Consider the following 6,000-nt stretch of genomic DNA (forward strand, 5'->3'; position numbering starts at 1 on the left):
AGCGAAGTAAACAGAAAATCCAAAGAACGGGAAAAATGTTTTTAAACTATGCATCTGATGACGGACTAATATCCAGAATCTACAAGGAACTCAAGCAAATCAGCAAGAAAAAACAAATAATCCCATTAAAAAGTGAGCTAAAGGCCGGGCGCGGTGGCTCAAGCCTGTAATCCCAGCACTTTGGGAGGCCGAGACGGGCGGATCACGAGGTCAGGAGATCAAGACCATCCTGGCTAACACGGTGAAACCCCGTCTCTACTAAAAAATACAAAAAAACTAGCGGGCGAGGCGGCGGGCGCCTGTAGTCCCAGCTACTCGGGAGGCTGAGGCAGGAGAATGGCGTGAAACCGGGAGGCGGAGCTTGCAGTGAGCCGAGATCGCGCCACTGCACTCCAGCGCGGGCAACAGAGCGAGACTCCGTCTCAAAAAAAAAAAAAAGTTAGCTAAAGACATGAATAGACAATTTTAAAAAGAAGATATACAAATGACCAACCAACATGAAAAAATGCTCAACATTACTAATGATCAGGGAAATGGAAGTCAAAACACAATGAGATACCACCTTATTCCTGCAAGAATGGCCATAATTTAAAAATCAAAAAACAATAAATGTTGGCATGAATGTGGTAAAAAGGGAACACTTTTACACTGCTAATGGGAAGGTAAACTATTACAACCACTATGGAAAACATTACGGAGATTCCCTAAAGAACTGAAAGATCTACCATTTGACTCAGCAATCCCACTACTATGTATCTTTGGTTTAAAATAAAAGAATAAAATAAGTCATATGAAAGACACTTGCACATGTATGTTTATAGCAGCACAATTCACAACTGCAAAAATATGAAACCAGCCTAAATGCTCATCAGCCAATGAGTGGATAAAGAAAATGTGGTGTATACATACCATGGAATAATACTTAGCCATTAAAATAAAAGAATGGCATTTTGAGCAATCTGGATGGAGTTGGAGACCATTATTCTAAGTGAAGTGTCTCAGAAATAGAAAACCAAACATCATATGTTTTCAGTTATAAGTGGGAGCTAAGTTATGAAGATGCAAATGCATTAAGAATGGACTCTGGGGATTTAGGGGAAGGATGGCAGTGGGGTGAGGGATAAAAGGCTACGCACTGGGTTCAGTGTACAGTTTGGGTGATGGGTGCACCAAAATCTCAAAAATCACAGCTAAAGTACTTATCTATGTAACCAAACACCACCTGTTCCCCCAAAACTACTGGAATAATAATAATAATATATGATTAAATAAATCTAGTATACCCATACTATGAAATACTCTGAGATCATTTAAAAATGAAATATATTTGTATATAGTAACATGGAAATACATTTATGATATATTCTTAAGTAAAAAATATAGTTTTGGAAAAATAGGCACAGTATCACTCAATTAAAATAAACAACCAAGTCTATATAAATATACACATTTATACTTATATGTTTCCATGTGAATGCAAAGAAAAAGATCTCAAATACAAATAAAATTAAATATAGCAGTTGTCTATGAATAGTGATAGAGGAGGCAGTGTAAAGATAATTGGAAATTTTCATTTTCTAGATTTCTATATTGTTTGACTTTTCAATAAATATTTTTGTAACAAAAATATCAATATTTAAACGTCTTTTAGAAGTGGGTTAGCATCTAAGGGAGGCTTTTATCTGACCTCTAAACTTTAATTATAAAGTAATTTTACAATAATAAATATAAAATATTATTGAGAGCACTGAGATATGTAATAAAAACTAACCTGAAGATTTCCTATACACTCTGAAGGTGAGTCTAAAAGATCATACTGTAGCCCAGACATTTTACTCTCAGTGCCCTCTCACCTTCCTGATGTTTAATATATTACCAATAAATTAAGGTTAGCATAATTGAGAATCTGACACAAAGCAGGTCTTTCTTTTATTTTTAAACTTTTATTTTAGGTTCGGGGGCACATGTGAAGGTTTCTTATATGGGTAAACTTGTGTCACTGGGGTTTGTTGTATAGATTATTTTGTCACCCAGGTATTATTAATCTTAGTACCCAATAGTTATTTTTTTCTGTTCCTCTGCCTCCTGCCACCCTCCATCCTCAAGTAGACCCCAGTGTCTGTTGTTCTCTTCTTCATGGTTCATGAGCTCTCATTGTTTAGCTCCCACTTATAAGTGAGAACATGCAGTATTTGGTTTTCTGTTCCTGTGTTAGTTTGGTAAAGATAATAGCCTCCAGCCCCATCCATGCTGCCACGAAAGACATGATCTCACTCTTTTCTATGGCTGCACAGTACTTTATGGTGTGTATGTACCAGATTTTATTTATCCAATCTGTCACTGATGGGCATTTAGGTTGATTCCACATCTTTGCTATTGTGAATAATGCTGCAATGATCACTTGCCTGCATGTGTCTTTATGGTAAAATGATTTATATTACTCGGGGAATATACACCCAGTAATGGGATTGCTGGGTTGAATGGTATTTCTGTTTTTAGGTCTTTGAGGAATCACCACGCTGTCTTCCACAGTTGTTGAACTAATTTACACTCCCACCAACAGTGTGTAAGTGTTCAATTTTCTCCACAATCTCACCAGCATCTATTATTTTTTGACTTTTTAATAGTAGCCATTCTGAGATGGTATCTCATGGTGGTTTTGATTTGTATTTCTGTAATGATCAGTGATATTGAGCTTTGATTCACATTTGTTGGCCACATGTATGTCTTCTTTTGAAATTGTCTGTTCATGCCCTTTGCCCACTTTTTAATGGGATTATTTGATGTTCTCTTGTAAATTTAAGTTCTTTATAGCTGGTGGATATTAGACTTTTTTCAAGTGAATAGTTTGCAAAAATTTTCTTCCATTCTGTAGGTTGTCTCCCATTCTGTAGGTTGTTTACTCTGTCGATAGTTTCTTTTGCTGTGCAGAAGCTCTTCAGTTTAATTAGATCCCATTTGTCAATTTTTACTTTTGTTAGAAGCGATATTTCTACACTTTGGATTTTCAAATGGAAACCTAATATTCTTATATCAGTTTGCTAGGGCTGCCATAATAAAGTGACACAGACTGGGTCTCTAAATGGCAGAAATTTATTGTCTCACAATTCTGGAGGCTAGAAGTTCAAGATAAAAGTGTCAGCAGGACTGGCCACTTTGAAGGCCTCTCTTCTTGGCATATAGATAGTCATCTTCTCCCTGTGTCTTCACGTGGTCTTCCTTCTGTACCTATGTGTATCCAGATTTCCTTTTCCTATAAGGACATCAGACTGGATTATGGCCCACCCTAGTTGACCTCATTTTAACTTAACTACCTCTTTAAAGGCCTTATACAAATAGTCACATTCTGAAGTACTAAAAGTAAGGGCTTAAACAGATGAATTTTGAGGGGACACAAGTTGACCCATAACAGTTCTGTTATTTAGAAATTACATCTATTTCTGAAAAGGTAAATAATGACAACCATTTTATGAAGGAAATCAGAAAATTTAGTATGCAAAACATTTAAAATGCAAATTAATTATTAGATGAGTTGAACTTTTGTTTAAAATGATTAATGGACCTTTTTACAGAAGAGCAACTGTGGGCAATGCATTACTCTTGATTGTATGTGCATCGTCTGATGGATCATGCCTAAAGTTCATCTCATTCCTAAATTTATCTCTTAATCATCACCTCATCCCTGGACTCTACTAAATCCCTAAGCTCCAGATCATCCCAGATTTTTACTTCAAGGGTAGAGGAGGGAAGATTTCCCAGTCATGATCTTCAAAATATGGATAGTATGATGCTGAATGAAATCATCTATGCAATATACTTATGAAAGCAAAATAAATACATTATTATCATGTTTTTAAAAGTATGATCTATGGGAAAACATATGAACTCACATATTTTAAAAAGATCTAGTATTTGATGGCACAACAGGGTGACAACAGTCAACAATATTTTATTATATATTTAAAAATAAATGGTATAACTGGAATATTTATAATACAAAGAAATAATAAATCTTTGAAGTGATGGATATCCCATTTACCCTGGTGTGATTATTACACATTGTATGCCCATATCAAAAAATCTCATGTACCCCCTAAATATATACACCTACTATCTATCCACAAAAATTAAAAAAGAAAAAAGAATATCTGAATCCTGCGAAACCAAGGCAGAGTATATATATAGATGTGTGTGTATATATACACACACACACACACATAAAAATAATATTCAGGACTGTGATTCAGATGACCTGAAGTTTAGGTCTTTCTGTGCAGGAGAATCAGCATAACTAGGTCAATATATTTTACTTCTTTGGTTCTCAATTGTTCTCCCTATAAAATACAAATGTATGGATTTTGACAATCTATTCACAAAAGTAGTCATAAGGAATTATAATCCTGAAATATGTTATGCTTCTTAGAAGGAAGATCTTCCAGATCCTCTCCAATGTTAATAACAATAATAATCATCATCATAATACTATTAACTATTATTTTGTATTTATCATGTGTCAGGCACTATACCAAGAAATTTACACACATAATCTCATTAGTCCTCAAAATAACCATGAAAGGTCACAGAGGAAGAAAGTGAAATTTAGGGAAGTTCCCCAAGATCACATATACAGTAAGTGGCAAAGTCAATACTTGAGCCGAGGTAGATCTAACACCAAAGTCTGGTTATTTGCTACTGATACGATGCTTTTTAACAGTGCATTAGAGAGTGAAATTTATCAGGAATTGTATTAGTTTCCTAGGGCTGTGGTAATAAATGACCACAAGCTGAGTGGCTTAAAATAACAGAAATTTATTCTCTCAGAGTTCTGGAAGCTAGAAGTCTGAAATCAAGGTGTAGGCAGGGCCATACGCTTGCTGAAATGCCCAGGGGAGTATCCTTCTTTGCCTCTTCCTAGTTTCTGGAGGTTGCTGGCAATCCATAGTGTTATTTGGCTTGTGGCAGCATAACTCCAGCCTCTGTCTCCATCTTCATATGGCTGTCCTCTCTCTGTATGTGTCTGTATATGCAAATTTCCCTCTTCATATAAGGATACCAATTACTGTATTAGGGCTCACTTGAATCCAGTATGGCCTTATCTTAACTTGATTACATCTGAAAAGACCCTCTTTCCAAATAAGGTCACATTTACAAGTTCCAGGTGGATGTGAATTTTAGTGAGACACTCTACAACCCAGTACAGGAATTATTAAGTAGATAAGAAATGGGAAAACTTTTGCAGTATGTTTGACTATGGTTTTCTTAAGCTTTGGAGACTGAAAGGTTATGTTATTTGAGGCTTTAATTTCACTGCTTTTTGTTTTCTTTGCCAATGCCAAATAATGTTCCTACCAGCAGTCATATACTGCATTGTATTTTACTTTAATAGTGCAGTATAATTTGAAACCTATTACACAGAATTGTGAAAATATAATTTCAAGATGAGCAACTGTGGGCAATGCATTATTCTTGATTATATGTGAATCGTCTGATGGATCATGCCTAATGTTCATCTCATTCCTAAATTCATCTCTTAATCATCACCCCATCCCTAGACTCCAAGCTCCAGATCATCCCAGATCTGTCACAGATCCACAGGGTTAGAAGGGACCCCAGATAGTCATTAGACTATGAATCTGTTTCTGGTCAAGTCTCACTGGCTTATGCCATTATTCCTATTATGGTACAGTATCATCTAAGCCTCTACTCAATTTGTCTTGAAAATGTATTGTGGAAAATATTTGTATATAATTATTAAATACTTTATTCAGAAGATGATCTCTGACCTTAAGGGCCATGCATAAGAATAAGAGGCAACTCAAGACTTGTTCTAATGTTGTAATAATAGTAGGAAACATGTACTGAATCACCAGTATGTTCTGTTTACCACTGTTCTAAGTGCTCTACATACATTTACTCATTATATTTTCACAATTCTGTGTAATAGGTAGTATTATTTTTATTCTATACATGAATAAAATGAGCACAAAGAGGTAAAATAAT

The 6,000-nt window shown here is 35.3% G+C and overlaps 1 protein-coding gene across 10 annotated transcripts in view; it reads right to left on the minus strand.

Moving 5' to 3' along the window:
- The window catches only part of ZDHHC15 (zDHHC palmitoyltransferase 15), a 190,657-nt gene that overhangs the window by 161,966 nt on the left and 22,691 nt on the right, over positions 1 to 6,000 (minus strand). The window lies entirely within an intron of this gene.

This window comes from Macaca fascicularis, chromosome X (genome assembly GCF_037993035.2).
Source record: "Macaca fascicularis isolate 582-1 chromosome X, T2T-MFA8v1.1".
In the NCBI taxonomy this organism is placed as follows: Eukaryota; Metazoa; Chordata; class Mammalia; order Primates; family Cercopithecidae; genus Macaca; species Macaca fascicularis.